Consider the following 18,055-nt stretch of genomic DNA (forward strand, 5'->3'; position numbering starts at 1 on the left):
AAAAGTTTAATGTTTGAGCAAGCACCGTGTCTAAGTGTGCCAGAGGGTAGACTAATCTCTTCGTGATAGTGGGGGTAAATATTCGTCCCTTTCCCTCTTTTGCCTGGTTCCCTCTGCCCTAGTATCTTAGATCTCAGTATCTTTTAGTTTCACAGGCTGAAAAGTTTGAAATAGAAACTCAAGGTAATGACCTTTGGGACTGGAATATCAGTCCCTACGTTCTGCCTAGGCGAGGCCAGCTAGCTGGTCCCGAGAATGTGGGACTGATCTATGGGGTAAACTAGGCCTTGTGGTCACCATTGCCATGAAGCAGAGTCCTGCGTTCACTGCCTTAGCCTTGACGAACCAACAAGGGCTTTCCGCAGACAGGAAAAGCTGAAGGACACCACGGTAGGATAAAAAGACTTCTTTAAGACGGGAGTTCAAAGTTGTACCTATCAGAGTTTATGCCTTCTTTGAGATCCTCCTGAAAACTGGCCGGGAGGGACATGTGGAGAGACTGCATGGGTCCTGGGGAGAGTCAACAGCCACCGCATTCCATGCTGACTTGGGTTAGGGCAGGTACAGTATAAACTGTCCTCTGCCCACACCTCTGAGGTAAACCTCCTTAAGGGTAGTTGCAGGGTCAGGGAAAGGACAGTCATGGAGATGGCCATGTGACCCAGTGGGCTAGGGACAGTCTTCTGTACCCTCCATGGCTGACTCTTCTCTTACATAAGCAGTGGGCTAGGGGGGTATTTTTAAGTATCAACATTGTATAAAAAGTCAGGAGAGTCCACTCTGAGCCAGTTCTAGTTTTACAGAAGGCCTTTAGCAACCTGGTTCTTGGGCAGTGACGGCAGCAAATCTTGGGGTTCACCACTGGGGGAGTCACACCCATGAAGACTAGTCCCTTCCTCACTTCCCCCCTCTTCTGCCACTTGATTCCTCTGCAGGTCTCCCATTTGGGTCTCCTAGCTGTGAGTTTCATGACGTGAACCGCTTACCTTTTTCTTTAATTAGACTTTATCAGCACTTTCTAAATCAGGGCACAGGAGAAATATGCTCTATGTTTTCCTTCAGTAGGCTAGCACGACTTCCATAGAAGATAAGACACCATCTGTTAGTGGTTGGTTTTGCATTCCCTGCTGGGCAAACATTTCTGGTATATGGAACATATGTATCATGGAACTAGCTCAGGGTGTGTAACTGTGATAAAGTGCTGGGCTTTTTACAATAGTCTGTTCCCATCCAGGCCTGTCCAGTGTTCATGAGCTGAAGTTGGTGTGATGTTGTGATTGACAGGCCTGGCTTCTGACAGGAGCTAGCCTCCCTGTTCCACCAAGTACTGGGGGTTTGCAGGAGAGGAATAGGACGGAATGAGCTACGCAGGGGGCAGCTGAAAGTCAGAGACCTCGTACAGCTCCTCACAGGTTCTTTCTCATGGAGAAACAAGCTACTGGAATCAGTGTGTGTGTGTGTGTGTGTGTTTGTGTGTGTATGTGTGTGTCTCTGTGTGTATGTGTGTGTCTCTGTGTGTGTTTGTGTGTGTATGTGTGTGTGTCTGTCTGTGTATGTGTTTGTGTGTGTCTGTGTGTGTCTCTGTGTGTGTGTGTAAGTTCCTATTAGTAGCTATGTCTATAACTGTACATAACCCGACAAGATTAGTCTTCATCAGAAGCACAAATTAATATCAATCACAATATATTTTATGGAAAGGTTGGAATGCAATCATTGATTTGGGAAATGAGTAGGTGAGCCTCATTTTTGTAGTGGCTTTTGGAGGGGGATTGGGTAAAATATTAATATTTTTTCACATTTTGAATACTGTTATTCCACAAATCCCAACATATATACTTTTACTTGCTGTATTTCATATTATTTAACCAAGTTCAATACCCAGGGGGCTCAACCTTCTCAGCAAATTTCTTTTCCAGGCCTGCTGAGGCCTGGGATCAACTGGCTTTTCCTCCATCAACCTGCTGAGTGTTTTCAAGATGCTAAAATTTAGGAGAAGCAGGATCTGCAGACATCCACACCCTGGGCACCAGGTTGGACAGAACCTCAAGTACAGTAGTGTGTGGCATAGGAGCCATGGCAGCTAACCTGAGAAAACTTTCTGTAGAGACACCTGCCCCTGGGAGCAACCTCATTAGCAACAGTTCTTCTATTTTAAAAAGATTATGTTTTTATGACCAAAGAGAAGTGTACTTCCTGAATTAGAATTAAGAATTATCGGCAATAACTCACAATCAAATCCTTACATGTCCTCCCTTCTAAGGGAAAGGAAACGACACACGTTTGCAAAGAACATCCTCTCTTGTATGCAGAAGGTCTTTGCAATAGCCAGGGTATGGAAACAAGCTGGCTCTGCACTGATGGAGTAATGAAAATAGAAACTGTAACATAAAGGTAGAGGGGATGGCTCCGTTACTGAAGTGCTTGCCTTGTAAGTATAAAAAGCCGGGTTGGGTCCTCAGAACCCAAGGAAAAAATGTCTGGTATGGGGGTGTATTATTGTGATTCTGGCTCCAGGAAGAGGGAGACAGAGGCCCTCTGGAATCCACTATCTAGCCAGGCAGGCCTAATTGGTTGATTCCAGGCCAATGATAGACCCTGTCACAAAGGAGCAGAGAGCATTCCTGGGGAATACAACCAAGGTTGTCTTCCAGCCTATGAATGCACAGATTCTTGCATACACATACACACACACACACACACAAAGAAATTATGATGCGTGTATATACACACACAATGGAATGGTGCCCAGTAATGAAAAGGGAATCCTGTTGTTTGCAATAAAGTAGATGAACCCAGAAAGTACTGTGCAAAGTGAGATCAGCCAGGCATAGGAAAGACAAATACCACATGACCTCACCCATGTATGGGAACCAAGAGGTCAGATCCACACAACCAACTGTGAGTGCCAGGGCTGGGGGTGGACACGGGCTTGTGGTTCTCGGCTAAGGAAGCTCAAGACGTGTACCAGGTGGCACCCAATTAGTAACACTGAGTTATGTGCTTGATGTCTGGTTAAGTGTTCTCACTGTAAACAAACTGACAAAAGAGTAGCTAGATGGTAAATGAGATTGAGTGTGGAGATCACAAGATGCGTGCATAGCAAACGGTCGCACTGTATACCTTACCCCAGGTAGTCTTTACCAGCGACTCTGCATTTGTCTCGAAGGCTACGTTTTATGTTCCATCCTTCTCCAGGCCATTGTGGTGCTCCTCCAGACAGAGTGCTCAGCACTTCCTTCTTCCAGCTCCAGCATCAAGGGGTGCACTCTTTCCGCTAACACTGCCGCAAACTTGTAAGCATGTCCTGCCTGGATCACAAAGGGCCAGTCTTGTCATCTACCCGATGGCCAAACTCTTCATCGTAAATTCCTGCCCTCTGTTTCTAAGCCTATTACCTCATGATCTTCTGGAACACGAAGCAAGTTCTCCCTAAATCCAAACCCCAAGCCTCTTAATTCCAGAAGAACGGGAGAAAACCGGGGGTCTTCATACACATGGAGAATCTACCCAAGCTCACAAGTCTATATTTAAATGTTGTGCAAACTGGCAAATGGGCTACCATTGCCCGAGACAGAGAAAATGGGAGAGGTAGAACTCTGTTGAATGCTTCTAAAGCCCAACTGCCAGTGGCTATCTGCCCAGATGCTGGCTTTGGCAAAGAAGGTGTTCGACAGCCACAGCACCTTTGCCATTTCAAATTATCAGGGATCTGGGAGCTGGACGGTCCCGAAGGCTCATCCCTCTCTTCTCCTTGCTCTACGCACACAGCTCTTCTTGCCAGTGTTGACAGGAGCGCACCAGGAAGCCACTTGGTCGCACAGCAGTCTTGGGAAACTGTTGAAGAGGAACTCGCATGCTTTGGGAACAGAAGGGTGGATTTAAACAAATTAACCAACATTCACACTTCTCATGTATGGGGTACTGCCAAGACAAATTCAGTGCTTGTCTTGGCCAGAGTTTGTTTGGTTTTCAGGGTTAAACTGCACCAGCCCACAGTAAAAAGAAATATTATAGAGATACTCGGAGAACCTGTGGTCCAAGGGCAGGCCCAAGAGCAGGAAGAAGGAGATGAAGTAGAAGCAGCTGAGCCCTGTTCACCCCCTCTGCCAGGTCTCTCATCTCTGGCTTCACACTGGCTCCTGTACATTTTCTGACATTTCCTTGTAGACCATGGCCTTAGTCTTTCTGGTTGTTATGACTGAATACCGGAGAGAATGGTTAATTCACAAGAAAAGGAGTTTGTTTGTGCTTGAGGTTCTGGAAGTTGAAAGGTCCAAAAGTAGCAGATGTGGCAGCAACTGCTTAGTCTCTGGGAAGAGATTCATTCTTCACCGTCTTGTGGCAGAAGAAAACAAAGGGCACAGAAATCATAAAACACAGAGGTGTGCTTTCTTTAACAACACACACACACACACACATACACATACACAGAGAGAGAGAGAGAGAGAGACAGAGAGAGAGAGAGAGAGAGACAGAGAGAAGAGGAGAGGAGAGGAGAGGAGAGGAGAGGAGAGGAGAGGAGAGGAGAGGAGAGGAGAGGAGAGGAGAGGAGAAGAGAGGGGACACTCCCCAAATGGTTTCGGGTTCAATCATACTCTCTTCTGCCCCTACATGACTCCTTTGGAGTCCATGGTCAGGAACCACTGCCCTCCACCCTCCTGACACAGTTCTGCCTGGGTGCTTTAACCCTATGCTCAGGCTGTCATTAGCCACATAGGAAAGCAGTAACAGAGGGGCAACCATGCCGTATCAGTATACCTGGCACGAAGGATGCTCCCAGGACCTGAGACCAGAGTACCAAGCCAGCATGGCCCAAGCACATCCTCATGGTGACATCGGAGGGACATTTGTAGAGTGGAGGAAGTGTGGGTGCAGAGGATCTGCTGGGAAATGGGGACGAGAGTGGCAGCAGGAACAGGGAGTGGCTCATGGGTACACTGCCCTAGAAACCAGAGCAGTGGTAGAAAAGACTGGCCGGGAAGGCAAGTCCCATAGCACCTGCCAGCCTGTTCCCGCTACTCATGCCAGGTTTATCAGCAGAACCCTTGGAGGCACAGCAACCACTCCTCAGGGGCATGTAAACAGAACAATTGACGAGACTTCCTTGGGCACAGTATCCTTTCTTTAGAGAGGACCTGGACCAGCACATTTAACGTTCCAGGAAGCTCGAAGCTATTCAGGCTGCAAAAGTTTGGGCAAGTTCAGTTCAGTGATGGGAAGCAGCAAGGGTCAGAGCAGGAAGTGACTGAAGGCCCTCCCACATGCCCACTGAACAACTCCTGGGGCCTCCACCCAGGACTTTCGGTGAGCATTTTGACTTTACCATCGGAGATGAGGACACGTAAGTCACCAACCGGCCAGAATTGAACTGACTGTGATGTCAGCCCTGCGGGTTAGGTGATCAAGTCCTTTGGGGATATCTTCTGGGTGGGTCAGACTAGGAGAAAGGCACCCTGCCCTTGCAGCCCCAATAGGACAAAGGATCATATAAATTCCTGAAGCTGGTCAAATCAATCTTTAGAAAGTAACAATTCTGCCAAACAGCTGGCTATTGGGAAATGCAGCAAAGCCTTGGTACCTCCTTGAGGAAGTTTACCAGGCCAGAGGAAGTGTGTGAGCGGCTGGGAAGCATTTGCTGAGCATAAAGAAGGAGAAGGAGATTGACTCTGACTGCACCAGCTCCCAGGAGGCAGGCAGAGGGCCTGCCTAGTGTGGTCCCTGCAGTTTGCTTTGGTCCTATTTCCATTGCACGTCCAGTCTTAAAATAAATCCCGTCACTATGGTGATGTGGTTGGGATACTGTGCTAGGCCACCTCCATGACCTTCAGGATCCCATGACCTCCCTGCAGAAAACCTGACACCCACCACCTCCATGCCACGCTCAGAGGGGGACTGCACTGACCTGTTCCAAAGGAAAGGAAGAGAGTCAGCCACAGGTAGACCTAGAACCTGAAGCTAGGTAGGCTGGATCACGGTGGGGCCTCCCTCTTAGCTGGTAGAGCACCCTTCAGAATTGTGTGCATAGGTAGTCGTTACTAAAACTAAAAGACAGAAAAGGAATCCAGGAAAAGGCAACCAAGGGCTGCTGGCGACCCCAGGCTATCACCATCAGCTCTCATTGTTTATTTTTCAAGAATGTTGTCTTTGGAGACTTTGTCACCAGTGAGGCAACCTCTGTTTGCTTGCATCGGTTTCACCTGCTATTATGTTTTCCTCTGCTCTCACAGCTGTCCCCATCTACTGAACCCTGACCCAAAAGATGGCTCTGCTTGTTGATAAGCTAGTCAAGCCATCCCCACGCACAGGCCATACGCACATACACCACACACGTGCTGTAACATGCCACACGCTCCCACGCGTACTGCTCCTCCATGGTTCACATGCCACACAGAGCATACGCAGTGCACAGATAACTTAAACATGCTACTGTATGCTACACACACACCCCCCGCATATGCCAGGCACACAAAAATAGCCCCTCCCCTGTGTAGAACACACACCAGAAACATATCGTACTCATATGTACACACAACACTAACCACACATATGTGCCACACATGCCCAAGAGTCATATGGGTCACAAATTACATACATATCTTATATACTCCCTCTTCTAGTACACATGATATATGACCTACAATTCCCATATGGCACTCAGAAGGCACACATGCAACACACACTATGTATCTGACACACACACACACACACACATACCCCACACACTTCATATTTTACTCTATATACACTAATGTTCCACATTCTCCTGAGATTCACTCACAAAGTTCTATTGCACATTTTCCTCCAAGCTGATGGTCAGACGAGCTCTCCTAGACTCTCCTTTGTGTCTGTCCTCCTCATTATAACAGACAGACCAAACACAGTGCACTGTGGGGCATTCAGGCTTTGAGAGAAATTTCCTCGTTTCCTCCCTATTCAGACTAGCCTTTTCTTCTTGAGGGAGGAGGCACTTTGCACTTTGGTTCCTGACTGGGAAGGGAAATGCTGTCTTGGCGGGGACTTGAATCAGTGGCCTCAGCCCCAGAGTCCAGCAAATGAAAACCAGTACCTGAGATGTTTCCAGCCAATGACAGGGCAATGCTGACTTGAACTGCGCGTGTTCTAGCTGATGTCTTTCTAAACTCCTCCAAGATATCAAAGTACTCTCACATACCCTGATTCCCAGATGGGTGTCAGTATCAGTGTGTAGTGGGCTTCGCCTTCTCATTGATTTGGTACCATGGGAACAGAAGCATTGAAAGTCAAGCTGACTTATGCCTGGCCACAGTCTTCAGAATGCACCAAGCTGAACCACCTAAGTTTATGAGCTCTTGAGCCTCTGGAAATCCCAACTCCAGGGCTTTGATATCACAGGGTTCTGGCAAGGTCTCAGGGCTCTCCAGGCTCCCCAGTGGTCCTGAGCCACCTGGCCTCCTACTCTGCCTGCCCAGAGACCCTCCTGAGAACTAACTGCTTCGCGGTCTTCCATGGCCCTGTTTATAACCAGAACATCAGAAGACGGCAGGGCTGGTGTGCAATTAGACTTCGGACGGCAGCCATGTAAATTAAATGTATAAATCATTATAAATTATTATTTAATAACTCCAGAATGAATATAGAATGTCTGCTGCTGATGGCACGCCCAGGCCTGTTCCTTTTGAACTGACTGCTGGCGTGGAGACGTCAGGCGAGCTTTACCCATGTGTTCCTCGTTCATGATAATGGGGCAAAAGTATGAGCCTTTGTGGTATAAGATTTTCAAAACTCCCCACTTCCCTCTGTGTTAATTTATTCCACCTTTTGTGAGCACCACAATGCTGGTGGGATGTTTGGGTCTGTGAGCTTTAGTTCCCCAAAATTGATTTACATCCTAGGCTGCGACAAGAGGCTCAGAGAAGTTTATGAGAACAGAGATCACAGAGATGTGAGAGACTACAGGAACACCCCCCCCCTGTTCCCCCCCCCCCCCGCCATCTCTAGCAGATTCTGTCATTCAGTCCATGCGAGCAGTAAGAAAGGTTTTCTTTTGTGAATATTCTAGGTGCTTCTGGCTGTTTTGAGCAGAGGACAGGGCTAGTTGCTTCCTGAGTTTCACTGTCTGTCATTAACGTCCTGAGTTCCCATGAAACATATCTCTGTCCATTCTGGATGGGCCTGGAGTCGTGATATATTTTTTTCTTTGCATCTCCTTCTTGTTATTTGGGTTTATTGAGACAGGGTGTCACTATGTAGCTCAGACTGACTTGGAACTCACCAATCTTCCTACCCCTGCTTTCGGGTGCAAACTGCCCCAGGTCTCTTTCCTTTGGTGCAAACGTTATTCCCCTGGTTAGCTAGTGAGTAAGAGCCATGGTGTTAATTACTACACTTGATTGAACAAGGTTCTAGAGAACACTCACTGGTGAATGTGACATTGGTACAGTGTGGGCCTTCGCCTTTCTGGTCTACCCAGCTTAGGGGACAGGCTCACCGGGGCAGACTCTCCTAATTGAAATCCCTTGGGAAGGAGGCACGGATGAGCCAATGTGAGTCCAACTAGTTTTCTCTCACTTCTAGTATTGAAACTCAGCCTACAAAGCAGCATAGCTTGAAAGGATGAACTAGAGCCAGATTCTACAGTGTGCCATGATCCTGGGGAGTAACCCTAGGCAACCATGGGCTGGTCCATCATCTCTAATACGAGAAGAAGCTGTGTGAGCTCCTCCAGGGTTTGTGAGGCTTAATGGCTTCCCCCACCTCTCAGGTTTTGGGCAGTGCTTCGTGTGTTGTATATATTAAAGGGCATCTGGGGTTCGTGTCAAATTTCCCAATAATTTCTTCTCAGTCTATCCTCCTCATTTAGTTTTTGTTTGTTGTTTGTTTTTGTTCTGTTTTGTTTGGCGACAAGGTCTAACTATGTATTCCTAACTGGCCTGGAACTTGCTTTGTAGATCAGACTGACTTTGAACTCTGCCTGCTGAGTGCTGGGATCACTTACCATTGTGCACCACACACCTGGCCGTACTCCCCTCCATTTTAGCACATGCCTTCCCTCAGACCCCTCGGTGAGGGATAGCCACTTTCATCTTGTTTGGGACTTACCTTTCCCATAGAACCGTCCATGTTTTGTCACTATGTGAGGCCCCCTTTGCCTGCTACCTATCCACCGTCTAACTCTGTCCCTGGAATTGTTCCAGAGACACCACAGGTGAAGGTCGTGACTTCAAAAAAAAGCAAAGGCTGTTCTCAGGTACATGACTGAAGTACAAGCAAAATCCGCTGCCAACACAAACACAGGCAACGTCCAGCATTCGGCGTGCCCGGCTTCACCAGAAGGCAATAGGACCTGGCCATCCTGGGCTCACGCTATGCAAGATACCAATATGTGGGAGCGCGAACTTTATCCTGCCTTTCCGCACCCTGGGAACCTCCACCCTGCTTCCTGCTGGCCTTTTCAGTTGCCTCTGACCTGGATCCTGGAGACACTGGATCTTGTGACATCAACTTTAGAACAAGAAAACCCGAGTGCCACAGAGGAAACAGAGCAACACCTTGTAATGCCAAGACCTCGCCGCAAGTTCTGCATTCCACCGGCTGTCTGAGCATGCCTGGCCCCCTCATTCTCTTCTCTTTCGTCTGGAGGTGGTCGGGAGAGGACACTTGGAGATCGCTATATGTATTGGCTGTGACCATGGTCTGTGAAGTAGAGCATAGATACTGCCTGGGTTCCAGGTCTCCCTTGTTTAACCACATGGGGGCATTCTGGGGATCATTGTGTTGCTGGCGGCAGAAGATGGGGATGTCAGCTCTTTCCCTTGCCTTTGACTCTCTATGGGAGCTTTTGCTGATGGTGCTGGAAGTTATGATACTAGCCAGGACTCTGGGCCAGTCATGCTGCTTTCGCCGTGAGGAAGAAATGCAAGAAGCCCGCAGCTCTGACTTTCTCTCTCTCTCTTGCTTCCTTTCTTGGTCAAAGGAAGAAGGCTCTTCCTACACACTCACCGCCATGCTGACTTCCACTACAAAGGGCCGCACACACCCACCTGCAGCCCACTGGCTGGCACATCTCCAGGGTAAATAAAGCCCATGATTTTTCTTATTAATCACAAACACACAGCCTCTCTTTCTATTGTTCTGGGCCTGGTTCACACCCTATATAATTTTATTCGGTTCCTACAGTCCTGACATGCCCTAAGTTACAACTGACATTGATTCAGTGGCTTTTTAAAAGGTGCTATCTGTTCCTTGCGTCTATAAGGAGCTCTCTGAGAGTTGCCGCAGTGGTGACTCAGGCTTTCAGAGAGCAGGGCACAGTGAGGTCACACGCCACCAGGGAAGGGATTTAGAACTTAGCAAATTCATATAGGGTTCTAGGGGGAGCCTTTGGGCCTGAGTGTCTTCTTTCCTATGGCTGAGCTCAGGACACTTTTTCTTAGACTTCTACACTGGTGTGTGAACCCTGCTAGCCCCAGCCTATGTCTACTCCATGAGGCCCTTTGAAGGGCCCCTTATGATGCAACAGGCTGGATAAGACACGCATAGCCTTGAAGCATTTCTGGCCTATGGTCAGCAAAGAGGAGAGTTTTGCTGACATGGTTACAGAGATCTAAGCAGCATAACTCACCAGAAACACACTGTAGGAGTGTCCAATCCTGGACTGCCTGCGTCCAGGATAACTATGAATACAGCCCAACATGGATGAAGATGGTAATACCACGTGTGGTGTCAAAAGGTTGGATAACCATCATTTTAAAAAAAATCCATCTTCCTAGGTGTGCTGACTATAGGTTTATTCAACTAGAAACATATGTGGGTGGGAAAAATTTAAAATAATGTAGATGTGTCCAAAGCAAACAAGGAAGATTTTAAAATTTAAAAGTACACAGAATTGTGCTAACATTCTAATCAAAGGGAATGCTGGCAACATTTCTTCAGAGAAGTCAAAGGATTTGAATTGTGTTTGGAACACACACCCTTGATCCGAGCTTCTCGTTTCAGCATATTTGGAACTGGGCGATGCTGGGAGCCCCGAGAAGCTGCTAGACACTAGACACCCTGCGCTTCTTCCACTTCTGATCCTTGACACACTCAGTGTCCCCTGTCACTTTCAGCTGGAGGCCCCGTGATGGCACCTGCATTTCTTTTTTCTTTCTCCAACATTGGAGGCCCTGTACAGAGCCTATAAGCAGGATGGCCACCCAACCAACATTCCACTGTGACATTAAAAGGAATGAGCATTAGTTACGTCAAAGTTTTCAGGATTAATTTGTTACTGAAGCGTGGCCTCCTCCACTCTGCCCAGCCCTGTCATACATTTAAAGCAGAATAGAGTCTTCCCCGCCCCCCCGCCCCCGAAAAGTTAGCAATAAATCTCTGACCAATCTTACAGTTACTGCCAAACAATTCAAAGACCGGAAAATTCTGTTTATTTTAGTTTCAGTCGTCAATGTGGAAAATTACTGTAGCAAAAATTTAATCTAATGAAGTGTTCTCTGTGAGAGGTGGGAGTGGCTGTTAACCAGCAGTTCCCCGAGGAATAGTCTCACCTTCTGACCCCTCAGATTTAGGTATATGTTTCTCCTACTTTCTATGTCCACATATTAGAGAGAAAAAAAAATGTTGGAAACATAGTCATTGTGCTCAAATTAAAAGTTTGTTTCTCCCATTCTTTCTCTTCCTTTATTTAAAAATGCTTATCAGTGGCCAGCGAGATGACTCAGCAGGTGAAGTGCTGGTTGCTCAAAGCCGCCACCTGAACTCGATCCCAGCATTCCATGGCGGAAGGAGGGAACTGATATCAGAAAGCTGCTCTCCTGCCTCCACGCTCAGGCCATGGCATATGGGAGCCCTCCCACCCCCAAGAAATCTCTCTCTCTCTCTCTAACACACACACACACACACACACACACACACACACACACACACATACACACATCCCCCACCATATATATACAAACACACTAATAAGATTAAATTAAAAACATGTATTTGAAGAGCTTCATGAGCCAGTCAGTTGAGGGAAGTAAACATCCTTGGTTGGCAAGTTGGCACTAGTTGGCAGCTAAGACCCAGGTAAAGAAGAGAACTGCATGGGATGCCGGGGAGCTAATCAATGGCACACCGGTTCCATGCAGGGGCCTGAGAAAATAAGCGAATGTACTGCACACAATGGTTCTGGAGGTTTTCTGGGATTTGCACCATGGAGGTCCTGTACGTTGGTGTACACAGCAGTGGCAACTCCTGTCTCCTAAAGTTGGAACCACACGTGTATTTACTTAGATATACAAATACCGATGGTTTCAGTCCTCAGCAACATGCTGTCCAAGTCTATGGCCTTGGATCAATGGTCTATGCCACACAGAGGTAGACTTTCTGATGCCCAGGCAATGAGGGAGGTGCCCACCAAGATGAGTTAGAGAAATGGCTGCTCTCAGGTGGGGGTAAGAAGAGTCCATCCATGCAGGACACATTATTACTAGGTATTAATGTGCCCCAGGATGGTGGGACATGTGGAAAGGACATACGCACCAAACAAAAGACTCCCAGTGGTTAATCTTAGATAATTTACCAACAAAATAAGTGCCCGGAACAGGTTACAACACACTGACTAAATAACAGTCACAGAGCATGCTGGATGCACCTAGATAAGTAAATAAGTATGCGGAAGGAAAGGTCAAAGTTCTTTGTAATAGAAAGTCACCTGTCAAAAGTGGAAAAATCTCTGCTCGGCAGCCTGAATATTAATAATTAATTCAGCTAGGACCCATCATCAGGCTCTAGAACTAATGTGTTAGCAATAGGTGAGGGTCAGGGAATTTGCCTGATCCTGAAGTATTTCACAAGAGGTCTATCCCAAGAGCACAAGGAAGTTCACAGTGAGGTAAGAAGATGTCTCAGCCCTGGAGTCCTGTCCCAGCACCATGGGCTGCATCTGGGATGGGCTTCCTGTGAAACATGATAACCTCAGTCTAGTCGTGAGAAAGTACCAGGAAAATTCAACCTGCAGGATACTTCATCAGCCATTCTCTTAAAAACCATTGAGGTCATGGAAGCTAATGTAAGACTGGGAAAGGAAGGGGCGTCTGGTAGCTGAGGGCAGCTTGTGTGTGCGTGCGTGCACATGTGCGTGTGTGCTTGTGTTTGTGTATACAGTCAGCGCTTCATACTTTCCACTTCCATATGCTTAGATTCAACAAACCTTATAACAAAAATATATCTTGTATCTGTTTTGAACAAATAGTGTTTAGTTTTTCTGTCATTATTCTCTAAACAATAAGCCTAACACCTATATGGCATTTATATTTTGTTAGGTATTATATGGGATTCCAGTGTGTAGGAGGATGAGTGTCCATGTTGTGTAAATATCATGGTGTTTTATGTAAGAGACTTGACTGTCGTTGGATTTTGGTATCCTCAGGGATCCTGAAACCAATTTCCTGTGGACACCAAGTGCTGTCTCTAGATATAGATATGGTTATGGATATGGATATAAGAAGGAATAAGGACAGGAAATATGATGCAGGGCCAATTGGAGATCCACAAAGGACATGTGGAGGTCTGTGTAAAATTCTTATTACTTGAGTCTTAGTGTGTTTTCCACACAGAAAGCAGCTGTTGATATCACTGAAATAATTGGTTCTTCGTAACCTGCTTCTTTCTTTCAGGGTGCCTCACTAGCCCCTTGCGAGCCTGGATTCAGGAAAAGGGGAGAGAAACGAATATGTCTCCATGGTAGAAAAATCTGAGAGAGAAAAGCCAGAGTATTAGAAACTCACTTCCTGGGAAATCGTGGAAAAAGTCAGATTCTTGCTGTCTCCATGTGTGCAGTTCTTTCTGGCTCTAAAACACACTGTCACCTTTAAGGTTCCTGACTCTGCTTTAATGTCCCTCAGGCCACCTACCAGCTCTGGGGTTCCCTCCACTGCTAACACGGAGAACTTCCACTCTGTAGAGGAGGATTTCCAACTGTGTAGAGAGCTCTCTGTGGGGTCTATAAAAACACAGCCCTAAGGTTTAGTTTATAACCAAGGTTATAAGGTTTAGTTCAGTACACATTTCAGTGCCTTTGGATCACCGCAAGGGAGCAGTGCCGAGTCCATGGATGGTGGTGCTCATCCATCACTACCGTCTCCATCACTACCATCTCCACCATCACTACCATCTCCACCATCACTACCATCTCCACCATCACTACCATCTCCATCACTACCATCTCCATCACTACCATCTCCATCACTACCATCTCCACCATCACTACCATCTCCACCATCACTACCATCTTCATCACTACCATCTTCATCACTACCATCTTCATCACTACCGTCTCCATCACTACCATCTCCACCATAACTACCGTCTCCATCACTACCATCTTCATCACTACCGTCTCCATCACTACCGTCTCCATCACTACCGTCTCCATCACTACCATCTCCATCACCACCATCTCCATCACTACCATCACCTCTAGAATTTCTTCATCCTCTCAAACTGAAGCACTGAACTTAGTAAGCACTGGCTTTCCATCCTTCTTCCCAGCTCACTGACTCCCTGTCTCCATGAATTTGACCATTTTAGGGGCCTCACATGAGTGTAACTATAGAAGGCAGACATCAGAGGTCATCCATGATGCAGCATTTGTCATAATTTCCTTCTTTTGGGGGGTTGGGTAAGGTTCCCTTGAACAGGTGCACCACATTCGGCTTATCCACCCACCCCGGAGGACATTCTGCTTCTGTCTCTCACCTGTTGGTATGAATGCCCCTATGACCACGGGTGACCATGTTCACCTGTACTGTTTACGTTCCCATGGGCAGGGAGTAAGAGCTTTAAGGTTTTCCTACATCTCCATCCCAATCTCTTGTCAGCAGGCTCACCCTGGAAGAGAGATCTGATGTTACTTGAAGCAACAGACTGTGAGGATTTCTTTTGTATCCTCCTTCATGCGAATCCGTAGCAACCCTGGAAGAGCTGACTTCCTGGAGTGCTGTTGGAGGAAAATGCAGTGAGGTTCCACTTAGACATTCATTTTCACATTTGCACAGAAAGGACTTCCAGATATGTGGAACGCATTGCAAATGACATTCTTAAACTACACATAGCCTGGAGCACATGTGGGCTCCTTGAAGACATTCACATGTCTCCAACAAGAGAGCAGGCACCGAGAAGTCTCCACCTTGCCAGATGCCACCAGGGACTTTGGGAAGTATAGAGAGAGTGGAAGAAGGAGGAGGTGAAGGGAGGCGCTTGCTTCCAGGCCTGCTTTGCTCACTTCAGAGGCCTTGCTAACAAGCCTGCCTATTATCTCTGCGCTGTCTATTCCCCTGTTTTGCAATCCGTGCACGGAGGAGATCACAGAGAACCAAGGAGCCTTTCAGACAGGACAGGACAGCCCACCCTCCCCCTCGGAGGAATCAAAGGGGCAATTGTCAAGGGCAGATGACTGTGATCTGACACATAGCTACTGGAACAGGCTCAGCGAAAGAAAGGAACATTCACTGTTGGGAGGAGGCTAGGTGAAGGGGATACGGAATGCCCTGCTATGAGAAACTGTTAAGACAGCTTCACAGAGATGGCACAGCGGGAAATGGTATACATCCCTTTCCCAGATCTATCCCGACTCCCATCTCAGCCTGTAGGCCAATAGTTGCCCTTTGCTAGTGTGGAGGGGAAGGGGACGTATTGACATTTGGAAGTACATAAGGACATTTTTGGTGGTCATAATCAGGGTGGGGTGTTCCTGGCTTGTAATAACTGGAGACCAAATATCTTGCTAAATATTCTATAGTGCACAGGACAAACGACCTTCCATGGGTAAGAACTACCTGACTCAAATTGCCACTTGTTTCTGCTATGAGCAGAATCAGAAATGAATATTTTTATTATATATCTGATATTATGTCTAAATAAAACATCACATATGTAAAAATATAAGATATAACATTACATATGTGTTTGTGTGAGACTCAGCTCCTTATGTCGCTTTAGGAATATATTGTTGCTGTTATAACTTTAGGACATTTTACCTCATACCCATCATTTCCCTGCTCACCCTAGGTGGCTCATGTCCTACTAAAGGATCATATGTCCCCTTTGATTTTTTTTCCTTTTACTACCTTAGTGATGAAGGCTTCCTCTTCCATCTGATACCATGTTTTCTTTCATCAGATTCTCCTGAAAGAGAGCCCAAGTCGTATTTACAGGTTGGCTGCCTGCTTTGAGGAAAACATTCAGATCAAAGCATTGGATGTAAACACGGTATCATAAATGTGGAACCATAGCATCTAAAGAGAGCTGCTGTGGCTCTCACTGTTACCAGGGACGCTCTATGTCTCTGGTGCTGATGCGGCATGATGATGATCCGGTCTCTCTGCAAGGAAGGGCCACCATGGACAGGGAGACAATTTAGTCTAAATAAGAAACTCCGGAGCAAAACGGAGGGAGTGGGTGATGGTGATCATGCCCTGATAGGGAGCTTTGAACAATTCCCTAAATTGGTGTCAAGAGCATAAACTTGGGATATGCATTGTGAACCTCTGTGTGAAACTGGAGAATTGCCCATCTCTGATGGTTTAAATGAAAACATCCCCCCAAAGGCTCATCTGTTTGAATACTTGGTCCTTGGATGTTGGAACTTCTAGGGAAGGATGAGGAGGCCTGATTGGAGAAGGTGTGTCACCAGGGGCGGGCCTTGAGGTTTCAAGAGACTATAGAGGCTAGGGATGGAATCTGGTGGTTTTAATCATATTGGCTTCCACTGGCTCATATGCTTGAATACTTTGTTCTCAGTTTTTTGGAATTGCTTGAGAAGGACTAAGAGGTGAGTGACATTATAAGAGGAGGTGTGTCACTGGGAGTGGGCTTTGAGGTTTCAAAAGACTCATGGCATTCCCAGTGTGCTCTCTGCCCCCTACTTGCAGATTAAGGTATGAGCTGACAGGAACCATAAGCTTTCAACTTTCTTTTCTAAAGTTTCTGGTCATGTCATCTTATCACAGTCTTATGGGTGCTATTTTCAAAGTCCTCAAGTGTTTGCTTTTAATCCTGATGTTTGAACCTCACAATGAACTTGAGAAGGCTGAACAACCCAGGTCAAAGACCAAGCAAGGCTGGCAAGGTTGACGAGCCCCACCAGAGTAAAGTGGGATTGCGGATAAATGTCCTCGAGAAGAAGTATGCTTGTACAACCTCCACTTACCCTAAAAACCCACAGAACTCCATGTTTTAACCATGACATAAGCCAATGAAGATGACCAGAAACAGCTCACAACACCCAGGGTAGTGGGAACCATTTGTGTGTGCATGAGGGTCCCACCACTTTTTAGCCAGCACCAGGACATGGTATGAGATGACAGATGCAAACATAGCCTGTGGCCATGAAGAGGGAGGATGGGAATATGAGAAGATATCCTCAGAGAGTAGAAGACCTCACTTCTGCATGTCTTTTACTTGAACGGGTGATGTGGAGATTGGATATGCATATGCCATGTTGGCATCTGAGTCTGTCTACAGCTGTGTTTTTATATCATTGACTATGGCTATGATGTTGACTATATCTATGTCTGTTCCCATGTTTATGTCTATGATTATGGCTATGGTACTGTCTTCTGGTTATTTCTGTGGTTATGTGCTGTCGGAGGCTCTTCATTCCCAGCTGCTCAGACCCGAAATAATCACACAGAAACTATATTATTTGCAATATTGTTTGACCAATAGCTTAAGTGTATTTCTAGCTGGCATTATATCCTAAACTAGTCCATCTCCATTAGTCTATGCATCACCATGAGGTCATGGCCTACTGGCAAATTTTCACCAGGCTCAAGCAGCTACAAGGCTTATCCCTGATTCCGCCTTCTTTCTCCAAGCATTCAGTTTTATTTTCCTCCCTAGCTCTACTCTGCCCTATCACAGGCCAAAGCAGCTTCTTTATTCATTAACCAATAAAAGCAACGCATATACAGAAGGACTTCTCACATCAGCTGTGGCTACATTGGTGACTATGTCCAGGTCTAACTGTGGGTAGTCTGCAGCAATGGTGGTGGCTGCATCAATGACTATTGCTATGCTGATGGCTATATAT

Source organism: Alexandromys fortis, unplaced genomic scaffold (genome assembly GCF_014885135.2).
Source record: "Alexandromys fortis isolate MF-2015 unplaced genomic scaffold, M_Fortis_MF-2015_v1.1 scaffold_5, whole genome shotgun sequence".
Taxonomy (NCBI): domain Eukaryota; kingdom Metazoa; phylum Chordata; class Mammalia; order Rodentia; family Cricetidae; genus Alexandromys; species Alexandromys fortis.